General features: G+C 45.8%; 1 protein-coding gene and 1 long non-coding RNA gene across 24 annotated transcripts in view; both read left to right on the forward strand.

The window, feature by feature from the left end:
* NRXN3 (neurexin 3) overlaps positions 1-22,263 on the forward strand; it is a 1,523,557-nt gene that overhangs the window by 247,228 nt on the left and 1,254,066 nt on the right. The gene's annotated exons all lie outside the window — the stretch shown is intronic.
* LOC144378873 (uncharacterized) lies at positions 3,962-5,451 on the forward strand. The gene is made up of 2 exons (XR_013440797.1): positions 3,962-4,049; positions 5,134-5,451. It is a non-coding gene; the product is annotated as an uncharacterized LOC144378873 (long non-coding RNA).

The following is a 22,263-nucleotide window of genomic DNA, read 5'->3' on the forward strand; positions in this document are numbered from 1 at the left end:
AGACAAATTATCATTCCAAAGAACCCTCAACTATCAGAGTCAGGATTTTATTCCAGCAGTCTACCTCTAGAGCAGTGTTGTCCAATAGAACTTTCTATAATGTTGGCAGTGTTCTAAATCTATGCTTCCAGTACAGTAGCCACTGACTACATGTGGTTCTTGAGCACTTGAAATGTGGCTAGTGTGACTGAGGAACTGAAATTTACTTTTTAATTAATTTTAATTATTATATTTAAATTTAAATAGGTACATGAACCTAGTGACTACTGTATTGGACGAGACGGCTTGCTAGAGTCTGCTCATCCGTAACACTCTGCTGCCTTTCAAACTGGCAAATGTAATGTTGATTCTGTAAAGATACTATTAGTACTAATAATAGCCACAGGAAGAATGGCTGCCATTTATGTAGCTCTTACTACGTGCAGGACAACATGCTAAGTGCCTCCTGTAAGTTACGTCATGTCATCTCGATGACAGCCTTGTGGGTGATGGCTGTGAGCATGGACCTGCATTCAAAACCCAGCTCTGCCATTTATTAGCCCTGTGACCTTAGGCAAGTTACTCTCTATGCCTCAGTTTCCTCATCTGGGAAATGGAGTAAGTAATAGCATCTACTTCATGTGTTTGTTATGATGATTCCAAAAGTCTGTGCATTTAAAGTGCATAGCATGGTGATAAGCATTCGATATATGGGTGGTACTGTTGTTATCATCCATATGCATTAGATGAAGAAACCAACGCATGGAGACTAAAGCATCATACTGTGAGGCCCAGCTGCCTGTGGAGGAGCCGGAGTTCAACCGGCAGGAGGCCTGATCTCAGAGTTCTGCACCGCAATACTGTGGCTTCCGTTCAGAGGTTCTAAACGTTTGATTTGTGGAGAACTGGCACGGAAATCCTGCAGGGTGCTTGTTAAAGATATAGTCTCCTAGACTTGCAGAAAGCTCTTTCTTGCCTTAGATTGTTTATGGTGAAGACCTGGGAATCTGCATTTTAACAAGTTCCCCAGGTGGTTTCTAAGTATACATTAACCAGTGAGACACCACTGAAAAATTTTGATGGGGAGGAAAGGAGAAGGAGAGGACAGGTTTTGAGGTGCAGGAAGTGTGTGGAGGATGAAGGGGTTCTACACATGGATCTTTTTAGAAAGATCTCTCTGGTCGCTGGTGTTGAAAATGGACTTGATTAAAGAACTAGGGGATGGGGAGGTGACACTAGGACAGGGGCAAAGTGGACAGGAAGAGAGGGAGGGAAATGTTCTCTGGATATTTGTTGGTAAAATTAACAGGACACAGTAGATCTCTAGAAATAAGGGAGCAAGAGTGTTCATTGGGAGTCGAGAATGATCCTGAGGTTTCTATTTACAATACCAGGGTGGGTAGTGATGTTGCAACCAAAATAGACAAGGCATTATGGGAAGAAGATGAAGATATGCTTGAGGACTTTGTAGGGTTTCCAGGTGGAGTTGTCATGAAACTGCTGGACATTTGGTTTGGGGTTCAAAAGGGGAACATATAGCAGAAATAAAGTTTGGGGTTCCATTAGCACTAAACATGCTGTCTGCTTGATGTAGTAGGTAAGACTGTCCCAGAGAAACCTGGTCAGAGGCTCACCAGCCACCTCACCAAATACCTACCAAGGTGAGGAGTTGACATAAATGTGCAAAGTGGTCTGATGTAAGAGTAGATGTTCAGCCAGTTGAAGGACACTTGCCCAGTCACACAGTCTTGGGAAACAGTCTGTCAGCCAAACAAAACTGCCACAAGCCCTTTGCCTTAGAGGACCTGGGAGTGTGACGCCACTCAGGGTGCTCAGGCACTTGGTATATGCATTATATGCCAGAAGAGAAGGTACCAAGGCCCATCCTCCGGGGGACAACACTTATGGGCCAGGACGAGAAACTAGTGAGAGAGGCAGAGGGAAAGTAGACAGAAAAGAGGGAACAGGACAAGAGCAGAGCAGTACCCAGGCCAAGAGAAGAGAGGATTTCAGCAAGGGGTTTGTCAGCAATGCCACAGGCCATGGATAACTTAGCCTGAAGCCTGGAGAGGGGTCCTGGGACAGACTTGACAAGCTGGACTGTTTTGTGCCTTTTGCCACCAGCAGAGTGGGGGGGATGGAAGCCAGGAGAGTGAATGAAAGTTGCAAGGTAGAGGCAAGGAATATAGATGACGCTCCTCAGAGGGAAAGGGAAGAGGAAGGATGCTGCCTTGGGGGAGACATGGTTGACAGGGTTGTTTGTAGGATGTCAGGCTTGAACACGTTTTAGGAACAGGGGACCCAGAACCAGTAGAATAGAAGGATCTGAAAATGGCAAAAACAAGAGATGATTTTTGGATCAAAACCCCGGAGGAGGAAAGAGGGAATCATATCTTGGGAGAAAAAGGGGTGGGGCACTTCTTTCTTTCTTTCTTTTTTTTTTTTTTTTAAAGATTTTATTTATTTATTTGACAGAGAGAGGCACAGCGAGAGAGGGAACACAAGCAGGGGGAGTGGGAGAGGGAGAAGCAGGCTTCCCACCGAGCAGGGAGCCCAATGTGGGGCTCGATCCCAGGACCCTGAGATCATGACCTGAGCTGAAGGCAGACGCTTAACGACTGAACCACCCAGGCGCCCCTAGGGGGCACTTCTTTCTTTGGAGTAGGAGGGGAAAGTAGAAAAAAGCTTAGAGGTAGGAACAATATAACTGGAATTCTTGGAGGTGTAAATCTAGGTTGTCTCTTCAGAATGAGGGCCCTGGTGAGGAATAAGGATAAACATGGTTACATCTTTTACACTTTGAAGGCCTCCCCCCACCCCATGCTAGGCATTGTTTAGTGCTCTTCAGGAATTACCTTTTTTAATCCTAAGAGGTAAATATAGTTGGCATACTCATTTTATAGCCCACAAAGAGACGTTCATTGCCCCCCCCCCCCACACACACTAGAAAGTAGAGCTGGGATTTGTCCCCAGAAGTCTGAATTCAGTGTCTGTTCTCTTAACAGCTCTTTATAGTGTGATAAAAAGGCAACAATAATGGCAATCTGCATTCGTATAGTACTTAAAAAAAAAAAAAAAAAAACCCTTTTACAGGTGTGGAAACCAAGGTGGAATGTGCCTAAACTCATCAGTCATCTAGGTGGGGTTGGAGCTATGGCTGGAATAGGAGTCCCTTGATTTTCAGTTCTGTTCTCTTTCCCAAAGAGTGACAGGCCACACGTAGCTCCTGAGTAAACTGTGTTGCCTTTCTGAGCAATCTTGTTCCCTCTCTCCCTCCTTCCATTCCAACACCCCCACCCCTACTCCCACCCTAATGCCCCCCTGAAATGCCGGGAAGGTATGTCCGGCACCTGCTCCCTCCTTCCGGCTGGAATCCTCGTGCTGGCCAGGTGCTACTGCCCTGCTCTGGCCCAAGGGCCCCGTGCAGGCAGGCAGCAGAGGAAGGCCACGTTTGTTTTGCTTTTATTGTTACATAATATAAATCTCTTGGCTGCACCACCCGCCAGGACGAGAGTTGTGTGTCTTCCCGCACGGTCGCTAATGAGACAGTTAATCGTTTGTTTATTCTGTATGAAGAGAGGTGGTGGCCGTATCTCTCAAACCAGACACGGGGCTCAGGACCCTCGGGGAAGGGGGCCACCCCGGCACATGAGTCACCCACGGTCCCAGCACAGTCCTGCCCTGCAGGCCCCCATACGTCCTTCCCCTAGGCGCTGACTGGGATGCAGGCATCAGCGGATGATGATTATTATTACTGTTATTGCGCCTATTTTTTAAAATACTCCCTTCCCTGAGAAGCAAAAAAAGAGGAAGAAACGGCGATTTGCAAAGATGCTTTGTTGGGAGATAAGGAGGTTTCCTCTTGGGCCCAGTTTATCTCACTTGTGCAGAGGTTCCTAGAGGTCGTGCAGCTCATGAGATAAAGCTCGGGGACCTCCCCGGGGAAGGCCAGAGTCCTCGTTCAGTTGTTTTCCTAGTTCCAGGGTTAAAGAGGTGAAATCAGCTGTGTTCCTCCTGCAGGCTCCCTGGGGCCGAGGCCGCTTTTATTAGAGCAAATCAGACCTGTCCAGGTACTGTGGGTGGGGGAGGAGAGAGCCAGAAGGAGGTGAGGAGGGGGCCGGGGTGGGGGTGTGCACTGGGCTGAGTGCTGTCTGTACCTGGCTTGCCCGAACCGAATTACTGTCTTAAAGGGCTTCCATCGCATCTATTTGCATGCTGTTAGCATCCTCCTGCTATTTTCTTGGTGTTTGGATAAATCCTATTGCCTGAAGCTTATATTTCAATTAACTGGGTCCAACTGTCTGAGTCCTGAGGCATAGGGATGGGTGGGGGGCTGCTGTGTTTTCTGCTGTGGCATTGTGTCATTGACAGTCTGTGTGTCTGTCTTGGGTCAGCCAGATTCCATCCTTGAAGCTGTGCCTCTCTGTGGAGCTGAGTGCATCCTGGTCAGGGGCACAATTACCCAGGGCAGGGCTGATGTTTCAGGAGTAGTTTGGACAGACAGAACAGCTATATCCTTTTAGACCCTGTGGAGTAGGGAGCAAGCCTGTGCAGGTGCCGGATGGAAACAGTGAAGCAAGTCGGAGGGGGCAGTGCAGTGGGTTTGGCCCCTTCCCACAGCTGATTCCGAGCTTTCTCTCTGCTTCTCTTGGGACTCTGTGTGAGGTCCTTCTACCTTCCGCTTCCAGCCCAGATACAAGCTTCTTCGTCTCGTCCTTCCTCCTCCCTCTTTTCTTCCCCCAGATACCCCCTTTCAACTTCTGTATCTTTGTCGTGCTGTCTCCTCCACCCAAATTCCTTTCTCTTTCCTTTTCTTACCACTCTTTATCAAAACCCGTCCTTCAAGGCTCAGTTCAAATGCCACCGCCTCCGGCAAGCACCCCACCCCCCGTTGTCCTCCCCAGGCAGAATTAACTTGCCTTCTGTGCTTCCGGTTACTCAGATCTCACACCTCTCCCTTCTTGGGGTGAGGGCTAGTATCCATCCTGCGTGTCCCGCCGTGCAGCATCACACGGTCTTACGGTTTGGGGTTTTTGAGTCGTTTCTGTTTTGGCTTTGTAGTGGGTTGGATGGTGATTCCCCCCAAAAGATAGGGCACATTCTAATTTCTGGAATTGATGAATGTTACCTTATTGGGGAAAATGGCAATTGCAGATGTAATTAAGGATCTTGAGATGAAGAGATCATCCTGGATTATTCAGGTGGGCCCTACGTCCACTGACAAGTGTCCTTATGAGAGACACCCAGGAAACTTGACAGACAGAAGAGGTTGTGTGAAGAAGGGGGCAGAGACTGCAGTGATGTAGTCACAAAGCAAGGAATCCAAGGAATTCTGGCAGCCACGAGATGCTGGAAGAGGCAAGGAAGAATCCTCCCCCGAGAGACCCAGAAGGAGCAGCTCCGCCAACACCTTGATTTCAGACTTCTGGCCTCTAGAACTGTAAGGAAATAAATTTCTGTTGTTTCAAGCCATCCGGTCTGTGGCAATTTGTTACAGAGCCCTCGGAAACTAACAGGCTGGTGGGCCTCTTCTGAAAGGGAAGATGTCCGGGCAGGAAGAACACAAAAATATCATGTGAGCTGCTGGTGGGAATGCAAGCTGGTGCAGCCACTCTGGACAACAGTGTGGAGGTTCCTCAAAAAGTTAAAAATAGAACTACCCTATGATCCAGCAATTGCACTACTAGGTATTTACTCAAAGGATACAAACATAGTGATCCAAAGGAGCACTTGCACCTCAGTGTTTATAGTAGCAATGTCCACAATAGCCAAACTATGGAAAGAGCTGAGATGTCCATTGACAGATGAATGGATAAAGAAGATGTGGTACACACACACATACACACACACACACACACACACACACACACAGGAATATTACTCAGCCATCAAAAAATGAAATCTTACCATTTGCAACTACGTGGATGGAACTAGAGGGTATTATGCTAATCGAAATAAGTCAGTCAGAGAAAGACAACTATATGATTTCACTCATATGTGGAATTTAAGAAACAAAACAGGATCATAGGGGAAGGGAGGGAAAAGTAAAATCAGATGAAATCAGAGAGGGAGACAAACCATAAGAGACTCTTAACTACAGGAAACAAACTGAGGGTTGCTGGAAGGAAGGCGGGTGGGGGTATGGGGTAACTGGGTGATGGGCATTAAGGAGGGCACAGGATGTAATGAACACTGGGTGTTTATGCAACTGATGAAACACTGAACTCTACCTCTGGAAACTAATAATACACTATATGTTAATTAATTGAATTTAAATAAAATTTTAAAAAATATATCGTGTAAGGAATCTGGCCCCTTCCTGCTAGACTGTTGCTTGTTACCTCCCTTGCTCCTTCTGCTTCTGTTCCGTACAATCCAAGGCCTGTTCCTCATGTACCAGGTGGTTCAGGACAGGACGTTGCCCTAGTTGGAGCATCACTTCTGAGTAAATAATCATGATTATCATACCAAGAAGAGCTATTGGCATTTGTAGAGCCTCTATAGTTTACAGAGTACTTGGCCTCACCTCATTTCATTCTGTCTTTACAATAATCTTGCAAGGCGGGTTTTGGGATCCCTAGTTACACATGAGGAAAGGGAAGATTGAGGCATGACCATACAACTGGTAGGGTTGAACCAAGACTTCAAAAATCCTTGTCTTTTGGTTCCAAATCCCTTTCTTTTTAACTATGTACTCCATGTTCTTTGAGTATAAGATCCAGTGGGTCAAATGTGTTTTTATTCTTTTTGAGACAGGCATATCCTTTGCCTGAGGTAGGGATGCCTGCTTTTTCTTCTTTCCCCCAATGTGTGCTCAGATTCGGCAGACTTTGGCAGTAGTGGAGGGGCAAAAGGAAGCCCTATTTATTCAAGGGTCTTTGTTTCATAAGGGAGTCTCTGTATACGTTTATCTTCTGTTATTGTTTGGGTAGGCTACTGGGGAAACTCTGTGTGTGTGTGTGTGTGTTCGTGTGTGTGTTTGCACGCATGTGTGCACACGCATTGTGTACTCGGCCAGCTATTATCCCCCTCTGGTGGTCACTGGCATAAATCCATCACCTGATCATCTAAAATCCGAAAGACAGGAAGATCACTAGGCCAGTGGACCCAAGGAGAGTCACCACATTGAGCACGGCTTGTGTTTGTACACCTTCTCCTGAAGAGTTTGAGTGGATGGTTCTGCTCCCTAACGGGGGCACCTTCCTCCAAGGAAAGTAAGAGTGTTGCATAAATGGAAAGTGCCCTTTGGAGTCTGACAGACATAGTTTCACATCTCAGCTCTGCTACTTAATTTCTCCATTGGTTTGAGTTATTTAACCTTGCCAATCCACATCTGTAAAATGGAATAATAACAGATACCCTATTCCCAGGGGTGTTATAAAGTTACATGAAATAATGTACTTAAATTTCCAGGTACATAGTAGGTACTTAGTCATAGTGTATTTTCTTCCTCTTGATTAAGTATACTCTTTAAACATGACTAATTCTACTGTTAAAATGCTTTTGTTGTAAATCATACTTTTATACAGGGAATACTGACTAGTTCTGTCACATTATTGTCTGGAAAATAGGAAGATGTCCTTTTTGCAAAAGGGAAGCTAACAACTTGAGGAGAGGAGATGAACTATTCAGATTCCAGTGAAAGCAGACTTAGGGCTTAAATAGAAATAGGGATGTTCATTTCCCCTCTTTAATGGAAGGGAAGGTAAACTATACTTATTGGGCCCCCTAATATAAGCCAGACCCTTCATTCAAATATCTCATTTACGTCTTACAGCATCCTGATGAATTGGTAATATTATGCCCGTTTCACAGATGAAGATGTGCAGACTTGGGGAATTCTACCTGCTGTAGGTTACACAGCAGAGAAACCACATTCCTCCTCAGGCTGCCTGAATCCCATGCCAGTGCTCTGCCACCACCCTGTTTCCCTGGGAGCCCTGGGGAAGAATAGCTCACGAAGAGCCCATGTGTAAGGATTAATCAAAAGGAGTATCATTCTCATCCCCAGCTGCCAAAGAACACAATATACAGTTCCAGAAAGCTGGTTTCCTCCCAGTCATTCAGCTCTAAGGGGTGGGGGAGTTTGCATAGAACCTGACCAGTAATTTAATGCTGGACCCAAGAGGTTTCCCCTCTGTCCTGCTGTTTATGGACCTGATGTACATTATCACTTTGAGGAGTGCTTGAGAAAGGCTACCCAAGATAGTTAATATAGTACAGCCTGTTGTTTGAGTGAGTATAGTTAGAGTACAGATAGAAGAAATTATATCAGTTCTCCTTGAATTAGACCCCAGAGCTGTGTCCTGTTAGCCAACTAACTGATGCTTCTGGTCATCTTGTTGGGCTTTGCAGAGCAGTGGGGGGACTTGTGAGAAAATGGGTTTGCAAAGCAGACCATTGCAAGCTCACTGAGGAGGCTGAAGAGCCACAAAAGAGATAGGACAGCATTTGCAACATAACACAGTGTCTTGTGTGGTGGCTGGGAGACCTGTGTCCTGCTTCTTGATCCACCAGCTTTGCCGCCTAGGAGAAGTCATTAGCTCTCTGGGACTCAGTTTGTGAAATAAAAAGGTCAGGCAAGATGATATCTAGGGTTTCTTTCAGATTATAAACAGATGTTGTTTTCTGAGTCTTGGTACAGCCAGACGGCCAGGGAACTGAGGAGAGATGGAGCCTGACCAGACTGAGCAAGCAGAGTTTCAGCTGGGTGCAACTATCTATACATAAGCAATGGGCCAAGAAATATTTGCGGATGGGAGTGAGCAGTGTGCTTGGCATTCGGCTCCCCCCTTCTCCATGCACAGTGCTTTGGGCACATCTTTATTACCAGGCTCTGGTGTTATTGAGCAGCATGTCCCTCAAGACTGTGAGCTCCTTGATGGGAGAGACCAACTATCTCTCATGGTGATCAGTGACAGGTGGTGGGAAGAATGAAAATGCATCAAGCTCTTTTAGATCCCCATTTCTCTGGAGATGTTCTTCATGCAACAATTTTGTTTTTTCTTGGCTCTCTTCTCAATGGGACAGTGTTTCTAAAGCTCATGTTAGGAAAGGTAGGTGAGAGTGAGTTGATATTCGTAGGCATAGGTGAACATTGGGAGTTTCGCCTGTGGTTCTGGTCAAAAAGCCTGCTCATCTTGAGCCCCTTGTCTGCTTGGGTGGCAAATGACGTGAGTGGGAGGCGAGGTCAGGAATGGTGTTCATGGGCTCACAGCCTCGTCACCGTCCCTTTTCCCATGCTGGACTATGGGCAGGCACAGAAAGCTTGACTATATGTGCACCTGCCTTTTCCAATAACCATCAGACGCCCATTGTGTCCACCATTTCCCCCTCTCCTGAACCCTCTGGTACGGTTATAAGAGGCATTATCATTTCTTAACTCAGTGCAAGTCCTGTTTTCTTCAGATTTGTGAGCTGATTCTCATTTAACTCCCTCCCTCTCCTTCCCAGAATTTGTTTTTATCTCGATATTAAGTCAAGGAGTTGGAGGTGGAGCCTGGGGAAAGGAGAGAAAAGATACACATGCAAGATGAAGGGAGGCGGGGTTACGCAGTCCTGTCCATTGACCAGAATATGCTTAACCCTGTGTGTATTACCTGTAGTCTTCTCAACAACCTCATGATTGAAGTGTGATCCTTTAATTTTATGTATGCAGGGACTGAGGTTCAGGGCAGTTAAATTAGTGTCCATGATCACACAGCTCATGGGAGGCAGATCTGGGACGTGAAGCAGGACTGGATAACTCCAGACTCAGTATATCTGTTCCACATAGTATTGTTATTTTCCCCAATACTCTCCTCATGGTCTTTCTCTCCTAGATGTATTTCACACTTGCCACTAGAAGGGCCAATGATGGCATAGCATTTAGGTGCCTAGCCCAGCACCTGACATAAAGCAAGAACTTAGTAGGTGTTACTTGATGTTGCTATTATTTTCACATTTGATAACTTGGGGGTTTTCACAATTTCCTGGGATGTGAAAGGGGAAAACAAGCTTGGTTAATTGGAGACAGTCCAGCATTCGGGTACTAGGATAAATACTATCGATCATTCATTAATTCCAGGCTTTACCTGGTCAAGAGTGTGTAGCTGCTCTGCTTAAGGTACTCAGCCTAGGTCTGGCTGGTGAAGATGTCTGTTCCAGCCTCTGACTTGTTTCTAAGTGATTATTCTTGCCATCACTTCTAGGCACCCACGCAGTGTTCTTATGGTGCATGACATGGTTCAGCATTCCAGAATTCAGTTTGTGAGCTTTACTTTGAAAACTAGCATCGTATGCCAATAAAGAATGGCATTGGGCCCGGGTGCCTGTGTCCACGGTTCACTCCAAGCTCCTGGGAGGCGGAGGCAGATGGTAGCACACGGTCCCTCTCTTTTCCACAGCCTGCCCGAGCTGAGAGAGTGGACTACCGTGAAAAGGAGACTGGTTTGGGAGTTAAGATAGCTGGTTTAAGTTCCAGTAACTTGCTGTGTGGCCCCAGGCAAACCACCTAACCTTTCTGTTTCAATGTTCCCATCGGTAAAATTGGATTGCTACATTCTGTCGTTCCTATTTCAGTGTGCTGCTGATTTTGTGTGAGTAAATGAGATAACAGATGCTAAAGTGGGATATGAATGCATGCTATGATTATGCTGTTATTATTGCTGCTCAGTCTTTTAATCATACATTTTGACTGGATCGTTTTAATTCACCAAGGCACCCTAAGGCCTAATAACATATAATGCGGTTAGCAGGAAATCAAACAAACAGATAAATGCATTGGGGAGAAAAAAAAACTAAAAAAACAAAACTTTCCTGTGTTGCTCGCAAGTTCTCCTGTGGGTATAACAGCTCAGGGTGTGTCTCTAAGAAAAGGGAAGATAATGACCAGTGAGTAGTCAGCCCCTGTCTGGAAGGAGAGGAGACAAAGAAGATCACATCTGGTCACCTTCACAGAAGGGAGCTCTACTCTACTGTCGTGGGGCCTGAAATCTCACCCTCAACCTGATGTTTTAGCTTGCTATTCCTTGCCCTTCGCAGAATGGTTGCAGTCTCCCTTTCTGAGCTAATCACATTTGCTATGGCGTGGGATTTGGAGATAGAATCTTTGGGTCTAAGTCCTTTTTTCTCTAGCTATAAAATCTTCATAAAGCAAGGAATTAAACCTTTTCTAGACTCAGTTTCTCCATCTGTAAAATAGGCTTAATAGTAATAATATCTACCTCGTGGGATGATTGAGAAGATAGAATTTTAAAAAGAGGCTTTATAACATTATGCACACATCAGTTGTCTTTATACTCTGACATGCTCTGGTCAAAATATTCCGTGAGCAGGTCTTGTCTTTTCCCTGGTCTGTGCTTTTTGTCTTCTATCCCTTTCACCAGATACTCTTCTCCTCCCTCTCCTCCTGTGAAAATGTTCCAATATCAGGTCAAACACCACTTTCTCTGGCCACCCCAATCATAAATGATATTTTCTGTCTTTCCAGAATCCTAGAGAATCTATTGTCTTTGCTGTGCCTCTGGTTGTCCCCTTGCACTGTGGGAGTGCAATTATTTTAGAGCATTTTTACTTTTTTTAATAGGTTACAAGATCCTGGAAGATAGGATCATAGCTTACACACAGTAGATGCCCAAAACCCATTTGAATGAATGTGTAGGATGGATGTTATCCACGCTCATTCCCTTAGGTCTTCATTAAAATACGAGTATTACTGGGGAAGGTGACCCAGTAGGTCATGAGTACATTAAGTATGAATAAAGAGCACTGGGCTCCGGGGGCCAAATGGGGTGGAAGAGCAAAGCTGGAGAGAACAAGTTGCATAAGAAAGTGGGAGCTGCTGAAGACACATTTCACCATTGTTTTGGTCTTGGAGATGCTGGCCTGGTCTTGGTCTTGGAGATGCTATGGAACCAGGGTATTAACTTGGAACGATACCTTCTGAGTTTTAAAACAGGAACAAGAGTTAGGCATTCAAAGCACAGGAAATTGTGCAATATCTAGGCCCACCAGAAGGTGGCGCACTATCACTAATTCCACAGTCTGGCCGCTTTGCTCCTGGGGATCCCCCAAATTGATGTGGTTTTTCTGATGGGTAGGTAGTTCTCCTCTACATTTTATGTGGTTCAGTGCTGCCTCCTCCTCATCTCCTCTTCTCCATCCATTCTGCTGCTTCACGGTGTAAAAAGTCTGAAGGCTGGAGAGTGCTTCCCATTGGACTTTCACCTTTGAGAAGGTTCTGCTAATCAAGGTGCTTCTGCTTTTTCTCAACTCCTGCTAAGGTGCAGAACCAAACTCAGATCTCACTCTCTGCATTTGAATCTTCCATCTGGATTCTTCCAGGGTCAGCACTGAGTGCCTTTTTGGACAAAGTATCCTTTGCATACTTTCATTCCTCACTCCCAGGGCACCCCCAACCCCCATCCCGCTAATTGTTTCAGATTTCTTATCTGAATGGAAAAGCACCTCTCTCTTTGTTTCTTCCCCGGATCACACACCTATACTGTGTTTTCTTTTATAGTAATACCATGTTTTTTATCTCCTTGTATTTTCACAAGATATGTGGTGTGGGTATTTTTCTCTGTTTTTAAAATCGTCATAATATCTTTCATTTTTATAATTATATACAGTTACCAAAGCCATTTTGCACGCACCATTTAATTTGACCCTCACAATAGGTATGAGACATTTTGGAGCATAGGTGTTAATATCCCCATTGTATAGAGGAGAATACTCATGTACAGGAAGGTAAGTGATTTTCCCAGAAAATATAAAAAACATGTGAACCGGGGCGCCTGGGTTGCTCAGTCGTTAAGCGTCTGCCTTCGGCTCAGGTCATGATCCCAGGGTCCTGGGATCGAGCCCCGCATAGGGCTCCCTGCTCCGCGGGAAACCTGCTTCTCCCTCTCCCACTCCCCCTGCTTGTGTTCCCTCTCTCACTGTGTCTTTCTCTGTCAAATAAATAAAATCTTTAAAAAAAAAAAACAAAAACATGAGAACCTATTCATCAAATTCCTAATTTATTCTATAATTCTGTTTCTTATTGTGGATGAGGCAAGTGAGGCCCAAAAAGGAATATATGATGTACCAAAGGTCCTACAGTCAATAATGGTAGAAATGGGGCTGGAATAAACCTCTGACTCTCAGTTTAGTGCTCTTTTTATTCCCCTACAGAGTCCTTCTCCATAATCTAAGGAACCATTGGCTATCTATCCAACCAATTTACCATCTAGCTTTTCGAAACTCCTGGGTGTGCATCAGTCAACATCTTGGCAGAAGTCCTCAGAGGTAAATACCTGAGGCCTTCTGGAAGGAGCATCAGAAATGTTTTTTAAGCTAAAAATGGATAAAAACAAAGGCTGGAAGGAAGTCCATCAATGTGTTAAAAATGACTGTGTTTGGGTGATGGGATTGCAGGCGATTTAATTTTTCTGTGCTTCTGTATTTTCAAAATTTTCTTCAGTGAGACTTGATTACTTTTATAATGGAAAGCAAACATTGAGAAGTAGAAGAAGAAAGGATTTGGGCACAGGTGTTGCGTGTGTTTGCGTGGCTGTGTGTGGTGTGTGTGGTGTGTGGTAGCCGTTACTGCATTGCGTTACACTAGACTGTGGTTGGGGGAGGCAGCAAGTCTTCTCTGATCCTCCCTACCAGGGCATTTTGTGCCTCTCTGGTTCGCGCCTCTCCACATCTCCCCAGAAGCCCCCCGGGAGGTTTCGGCAGGCTTCACTCACACCTTGCTCCCTCCCGGCTCCCTGGTCAACTCCACAAAGACATGGTACACAATGGGGTAGACGGGTGTGTGTGTGGGGGGTGTAGGCGAGAAGGGGCCCCTCGAGGCAGGCGGGGGGGACCAGATCCTCGCCCGGTCTTGGTAGAGCTGTGGGCTCTGGCACTCTTCACTCTGCCTGCTGCGGACTTGTGTAACACATTCACAGGACTTCATTTTCCAGTAGATTGAAAGCAAAGCCACTGTTGATTTTCTCCAAAAAGATCTATTTGGAAGTTCAATTGCCTGGAATTACACGGTGGCGTGAGAGGCCAGACCTTGCTGTAAATAACTTTTCTCTCAACCACACAGGGGCCTGGCGGAGTCCATGCTTCAGATGATGGTGCTTGATGTGGGGCGTGTGTGTGTGTGTGTGTGTGTGTGTGTATGTGAACAGGTGTGCAAGGTCTTGGAGCTTTTGCTCACCTGCTGCTGCTTCTTCCACCTCTGGAGCTCTGCATATGGAGGAGCCCTGAGCTCTTTCATGGGCTGGCTTATAGGTTTATATGCCTTCTCCCTGGTTGTGTCTCCCCCCGCTGCCACCCAGGGGTCCTGGCGCTCTGTGAGGCTCGGTGACTTGTGTGGACAGTGTGGGGTGGCACAAAGAACAAGCTTGAGAATTGGGCATACCTGGGTTCCAGTTCCAGGTATGCTGATTACGTATCTCCCTGGCTTTTCTTTATCCATTAAAACAAAACCAAACGGTCACTGGGTGTGGGGTTGAGAGTATCCGCATTTCAGTACCGTGAGGATGAGAGGGAGTGATGCTGAAGGAATCACACTGCACAGGGCCTGACACTTGAACCGTGTTCTGTAAATTTAGTTCCGTCTTGTGCCCTGCATTGCCTTCCACAACAGACTGCAATGAGAAGCAGGACCAATGGGCTTGGAACCAGGAGGGCGCACGCCCAAGTTGCGAAACGGGCGAAGTCTGGGATGTTTTGCCTGTTCCTTCCATGCTCTCTTCCCCTGTGTAATTATCCATAGCTCACACTCATGATTTTGCCCCTGCCAAAAAGAGACTGGAATGGACTGACTTACGCTGTGGCACATGGGACTTCGTGCATGTCTTCTCCTGGGTATTTGTGTTGTAAGTGTCCTGCCTGGGCAAGGAGAGGGCAGTCCTGGAGCCAAAATGGCAGCACTTTATGCAGGGTAGCCTCGAGATAGGGGAGCTAGCTTTAGATTGGAAAGTCTTACACTTACTCTGGCTATTCCTTTAAAAAAAAAAAAGATTTATTTATTTGAGAGAGAGAGAGAGTGAGAGAGATCATGAGCAGGGGCAGGGGTAGAAGGAGAAGCAGGTTCCCTGCTGAGTAGGGAGCCTGATGTGGGACTCGATTCCAGGACCCTGGGATCATGACCTGAGCCAAAGGCAGACGCTTAACCAACTGAGCCACCCAGGTGCCCTACTCTGGCTATTCTTAAGACCAGCCTTACCTTGCAGCCATCAGAATGAGACTGTGCATTAGCTCAGCTGGACACTTTTCTCTAAACTCATGGGGTATTGCCCTTTTTACATATCTTTGTTGAGTCTAGAAAACAGTGGAATCTACCAAACTATGGACTGCATCCTCAGGAAAAGACTTCCAGACGACTCAGGAGAAGGCATCGACCTACCCACCCTGCATGTATTGAGATCCTACTCCATGATATAATAAAAGCAGCCAGCATTTATTAAATATTTTCCAAGTTCTTATGTACATGATCTCATTTAATCATCACTACTTCTGGTGGTGTAGTTACTATTATTATTATGCCATTATTATGCCTAGTGGTTAAGGGAAAAGAAGCTAGAGCCAGATTACCTGGTTCAAATCTCAGCTCACTAGTCACTAGCAGTGTGAACTCAGGCAAACTAATTCTCTGTGCTTCTCTTCTTATATTTAAAATAGAAATATTGTAGTACTATTTCATAAGGCTATTGGGATCAATTTCAATTATCAAGTAATTCAACATATGTATAGAGTTTAGAAGAGCACTCAGCTATTATTATTCCCATTTAACATCTGAGAACACTGAGGATGAGAGGAAGGGAGGTGATCTTTCCCAACAGCATCCAGCTGGTGACAGATCCAGGTCAAGAATCTGTGCCTTATGACTCCCAGCCTAGTACTTTTTCCTCGCTCTGAGGAAAATACACAGTATCTTTTATATCCCCTACACTATCATCTCCCACGACAGCTGTCAGTCATAAATAACAGTGTTTCAGCATGGCTGAAAACCTTGGTGAGATCAGTTGAGGAGCTGAGAGCTTGTTTAATTAAACTCTAGTCCCCAAAAGTGTGTAAAAAAAGTTTCCTTACCAATCGGGGTCAATTTATAGGCACGCCCACCCCAGCTTGGTGGCTGCAGCTGAAGTGGCAGTTAGTGGTCTTTCTCATGAGTGGCCCTGGAGCCAACACCCAGGCTAGTGCCATGCCCAGCAGAGACTGCCACCAGGCCAGGTCCAGAGACCTCGGTGAAACCCTAAAGAAGGGAGCCAACTTGTGTGGTGAACATAGGTCAAGCTCTGAGTTTCCATTAGGAAAAAAATATAAATGCCTACTTCACAGAATATGGTAACTAATCACTGATGACATCAGGATCGAATATGGAGTGGAAGTATTTTCTAAAGAGGCTTCCTAGAGTGACCTAGAACCATCCTTCAGCAAGCCAAATCCACTAAGGCTCTATGCGTCTCAGATGAAGAGGGTGGGTCAGGAGGGGAGGGTGTTACCAAGGAGTCCTCTTTTGCCCTCCCCCCATTTCCCTGGACCTCCCCTGACAAAATGCCTACATTGCAACCTTAGGGATCTATTTTTGGGGGCATTGCTAGCATTTTTATTTTTTCCCCCCTGATTATTCAGTTAAATTTCCAGTATCCCCAAGAGGGCAATACGTTACACTACATCATGTGGTATCTTATACAGAAGTCTATTCCTCCCTGTTTAGATGCACCAGACAGCTAGATACTTTAAGTCAGCTCAGAACTGGAATATAGGTAAGGTGCCTTGGGAGGAGAGAGGGCGGACAATCTTTGTTAATTCATCATTTTGCCAAGGGCCAGCCTACTTTGTGCCTTTTTGCTTAGTGAAGAGCTGCTAGAAAAAGTTCTGGTTGAGGTCAAATCAGAGAGCCATGATCCAGTATAAGGAAGCATCCCACTCAACCAAGATATTTAAGAGTTTGTCCCCCCTCCTTTCCTTCCTCCAGCATAATGTTATGGGTTGACGGTATCCTCCCAGAGGGTGTTGATGTGCTAACCCCTAGTGCCTGTGAGGGTGACCTTCTTTGGAAATAGGATCTTTGCAGGTGATTGAGCTAAGTTGAGGTCATTAGGGTGGGTCCTAATCCAGTATGACTGGTGTCCTCATAAAAAGGGCATGTTTGGATACAGAGACAGACATGCACAACAGGGAGAACACCACGTGAGCCTGAAAGCAGAGATGGGGGTGATACATCTGCTAGCTAAGGAATGCTGATTGCCCGTAAACCCCCAGACATTAGGAGAGAGGCATAGAACACATTCTCCCTTATAGCCCTCAGAAGGAGCAAACTAACCTCGGCAACACCTTGATCGTAGACTTCTAGCTTCCAGAATTGTGAGACTATAAATTTCTGTTATTTAAGCCACCTAGTTTGTGATAGTTTGCTAGGGCAGCCTTAGCTCACTAATACATGACAAAGCCAACATAGTTAAGAGTTTGTCCTTGCTTCTTTCGGTAAATGTTTAGTGATTACCTACTGTATGCTAGTATAATGCCAAGTCCTGGAAATATTATCTTGGATAAGATCTTTGTTTTTAAGGAATTCATAGACTAGGAGGGATGTAGGTAAATAGATAGGCTGATCTTAGCAGTAGAATGAGTATTTAATGTCTCTTCTTCCCTCTAGACCATTGGCTCACAGCCATGCCCATACATTAGAATCTCTTGGGAACTTAAGCAAATAGCTAGATCCAGGCTTCACTCCCAGATAGTCGGATCTAATTGGCCTTGGGATGGGAACACAAGGCATCAGTATTTTATAAATCTTCCTAAGTAATTCCACGGACTGCCATTGTTGAGAACCACTGTCTTAAAATACACCCATTATTAAGGGTCCCATTCCGGACCCATTACCTTTTATTTTTTAAAAGCTTCCCAAATGGTTCTAATGTGTAGCCAGGTCTCAGAACCACTCTCTCCTAGGAGGTTGGAATTGTGTCTGTCTTGTTGAATGTCATACCCTCCGCATAGTCCCTGGTTCAGAGAAGGCAATCAATAAGCAATTGTTGAGTCAGGATCTGTGATGAGAAAGTATACGGTGCATAGAAGATATAGTGTACTCACTGCAGTTGTGGGAGAGCTGAGACCCAAAAGATAAGTCAGTTTAGTCAGGGAAGGAGGGAAAAGAAGAACATTTGTGACTGAGGGAACAGTGTGTATATTCAGTCAAGGAGCGACCCATGGCTCAGCTTGGCTGGAGCAAGTGGTGATGGAAGGTGTCTGTGGTGATCAGACAGGTCTTGAGGGTGGTGACAGGTGAGGTGTGGGTGTGGTGACAGGTGAGGCTAGAAAGGTAAGCAAGGTCCTGAAGAGACCTGTAAGCCCTGATCCAGAGTTGGGGTTCTGCCACAGGCTTATTTGGGTTGCCTTGAAGGCACAGCCATGGGCTCTCAAGGTGGATTTTTGATATCTTGGCTCTAGTGCTCGCACAGGTCCAGGTGTGGCTTAGAATCTTGTACTTTTTTCTCAGTGAAGACAGAAGCCCAGGGAGGGTGCAGTGTCTTGGAACCCCAGCCTGCAGGCCCAACTCATGAGAGGGTCATCACCAACTTCCCATAGAGAGCACCCAGTAACATAACTGCACCACACTCCCGAACTGCGACCCGCCACCACCAAGACTTAGGAGGGAGAAGTTCCTAACATTCTTTCCACATCTTGAGTGGACATTGGGACAGCTTTCACATCCTTCCCGATGTTCACTGGACTCTGATTTTACCTGGATAATCATGGGGGCTGGGAGCAAAGAGGAGGCTCAGGGTGATTTCCCTCAGCCGCCCCCGCCCCCCCCGAGGAGGCTCCTTCACAGGGCCGGGTTAACTGCTGAGGAAGGGACCCGACCTGTGATCCTGGATGTTGGTCCCCTGTGCACGGCCTCCCCCGGCTGTTTGCTTGTCTGAGCGGAGCTGTTGCCAGTTCGGGAACTCTCTGCAGATTTCATTAACGGACTGCCTACTCCACTCTGAGTCCTTAATGAAGATGTTAAATAAAATTTGACATTATTATTGCCATTTGTACAGCACTTCATATTTACCAAGTGCCTTCAGAACATTTTTATTCTTTTCCAAGGCATAGCCCCACGAAGTCGATGAGTACCACTGTCCCCATTCTGCAGAGAAGGCTCTTGGGGGCTCATTGATGTGTTGAGAGCCCTGCCGCCGGTCACCCCCTCTCTCCAGGGGGGGATTATTCTCCCTCCTTTTGTACAAAACCCAACTCCTGGAGTAGTGCCAGCTCCTCAAGACCTGTCTGATCCCTCACGCGCTCCCTCCATTTTCCAGGCTTCTCTTGCTGAATATCAGTCCTCTTCTGTCTTATAGTTTCATGTTTTTAGTTCAGGAAAGGCTTGGTCTTCTCTTCATCAATTTGAATGAATTTGCAAGTACAATTTCCTGATGGGCATCAAATGTCTGGCTGACCGTTCACTCGTGCAGCATTTGCCGGGGCCTCTGCTGTCCCTCCTGCCTCTTCTCAGAGGCCTGTCAGCCTCTGCCAGGCCGATGTGTCTGGCACAGGCTGTCCTTTGTAAACATCGCAGGGCAAACAGCACTGTTGTCTTTCTGCATGTGACAACCTCCCCCCTCCCTTACCGTAGGAGACCTCGAATCAGACGCTCCTGGTGACAGCATCCCTGGAAGAGTGGGAGAGAAAATAAATCTCTTAAGAAAGGCCCAGAAAGCCTCCCAGGTGCGCTTCCCTGAGGCCTGTCAGACCCTCGGAATGAGGCGTATTAATAGGTTTTCTTGGCTCTCTCGCTTGGGTTCTGTGTTAAATGTGGATGTTAATGAAAATGCGTGTGTGCAGAGAGTTTTCTGTTTTAATGACTCAAGCATTTGGGGAGGGACTTTTTACACTATTTATGACTTCACACTTTTAAAATCCACGTTACTAATTTTCTCTCTCTGTGATGCTGTTCTGTCCTCATGTTGCCTTCTCTGGGCATGCCCCGGTTTCTGCCTCCTCCTTTCTCTGGCTGACTTTCTCTTCCCTTTGACCAGCTCTCTCATTTCCATTCATCTTCTTCTTTCTTCTGCCACACGAAATGTCCTCACCGTTTCTGGTTCTGCTCCCCATGTCAGCCCCTGGAAGGGCCTCTGCTGTTTCGGATGGGGCCATACCAAAGGGGCCTGCCTCTCCTCTCCAGCCCCGTGGGATTACTTCCTATGAGTGCCTGGTGGAGAGTTTGTGGTTCAGTGTGGGGCCGATGGTGAAAAGATGCAACCCCCTCACATTGTCGCTTGATGGGGGCCGTGGGGAGGTTGTGACTAGCAGAGGAGACTGTGGGTCCTTTGACAAAAGGATCAAAACAGAGTTTGGCAATAAAGTGAATGGAAAGAACATTGAGCTGAGGATTAAAATTATTAAGGTCAAAAGCTGTGAAAAGTCTGATATTGTAGCCTGTGTGCAAGTTAGCAAGTTAGTTCCCTGCTTTTATATATATCTGCATGTGTGATTATATACGTATGTGGTCAATATGTTTGTGTACGTAATGTCCAGATATATATACACATGTGTGATGAATACATGCATGTGTGCACATCCACGTATAGCACACATACGTGTGTGCATACATGTGCACATGCATGCACACCTGCATTTACATACATGTATATATGTATACACACACACTATTGTCAGTATATATATTGACAGAAGATACAAGATCAGGGTCAGAGACAAAGAGCACTGGTTACTTATGGCAAAAGCAGCAACCAGAACAATCTTTTGCGTCTGTTCTCTGAGTCCCAGTTCCCACAGGGCGGTGTGAGGGCCAGATGGTACCTGCATATGCAGTGGGGTGTATCAAAGAGAGCTCCCCACCCCAGCCAAGTTAGGAAACTGATTTTATCTAGGGCTGCTGGTGACTTGCTCACCTTCCCCCTGGAGAGAGAAAGAACCTTATCTTTACTCTGGAATGTAAGCCAGTCTTCTTGGAGATGAATGGCTCCAGGGAGGCAGACATTCTCTCTCTTTGTTTAGTGGTCAGGAAACAAATCTGCCTTCTGACCAGGAGAGAGACAGTATCTTCAGTTTCAAAGATGTTTTACTACACAAACACCCTTGAAAAGATTATCAGTGCCTGTTGCCCAACTCATGCAGAAAGGTGAGATGTTCATGGAGAATTGTCTTCTAAGAAAGACCCTCAGGTGTAAAATGAGGGGCTTAGACAACTTTAGAGACATGGAAAAGCTGGGGCGTGTGTACCACCACTCTCCAAATCTATGCCCAAGACAGACATCACTAATCAATTGTGGGTTGTTTTTTTTCTGGTGTGAAACCGTCAGCAGGCAGTCTCTACTGTGTTGATTATCTCCTAAATTATCTGTGTAAAATCATATTCTTCCCATTTCCTCCCTGTGCTCCATTTTTCTCCTTTTGGTAATCTGTGTGTGTATTTATCTCTCTTTAAGTGGCAGAAAGGGTCGAAAGGAGAACATGTCTTTTGAGGCAGTTTTGTGGCTTGAGATTTTCTTGTGAAGTAAGGTCCTAATCCTCCCAAACAGCACTCACAGTTTAGTCTTGATTAAAGATGAAGAACTTTATCTATTGTAGTACCTCCTTCTCCTCTTTGGCTATGATTCCCCAAATTCCCCAAATTCCACTAGAGTTCTGTGCTGGAACCTTCTGACAAAGCAGAGGACTCCCAGAGAAATATGGCACAGGGCATGTGTCCTTGCAGGGGGAAATCCTACATCAGAATAGATGTAGTCTGAGACTTCTTCCAACTCTGAAATCAGGGCAATGATGCACCCCGGATATTTGGAAGACACCCCCTTTTCCCTTTGAGTCCATTTGGACTCTACTCCCAGCACAGATATCTCCCTTTCTCATGTCCCATGCTTCAACTTCTCCATTTATCCAGTGTGTAAATACAAAGGCATGTGGCTAATGTGTTGGAGTTTCTGCTGGAGACCTGGTTATATCTTATTGTTGCTGAAATGAAAAGAATCAAGGGAATAATGGGAAAAGTGTATGAACTTTGAGTAGGGCATCAAAAGATAGGGGATGCTGATTAGCTGTGTGACCTTGGACAAGTTACATAATCTCTTTGTGCCTGGGGTATCCTTTCTTGAAAATGAAGAAGATGATGCCTGCTTGGCTATCTATCTCGTGGGGATATTGGCGGAGCAAATGAGTTCATGTTCAGCGTATGAGGTGCTCAAAGGAAAGATGCTGGCTGAATGTAAAGTTTGCTTTTACCACATAAGTGTCGTTACACTCTTGTTCTGCTCCCCATCTCAGCCCATGAAAGGGCTTCTGCTCTTTCTGACGGGGCCATCCCATAGG

The sequence above is a fragment of the Halichoerus grypus genome, chromosome 8, assembly GCF_964656455.1.
Source record: "Halichoerus grypus chromosome 8, mHalGry1.hap1.1, whole genome shotgun sequence".
In the NCBI taxonomy this organism is placed as follows: domain Eukaryota; kingdom Metazoa; phylum Chordata; class Mammalia; order Carnivora; family Phocidae; genus Halichoerus; species Halichoerus grypus.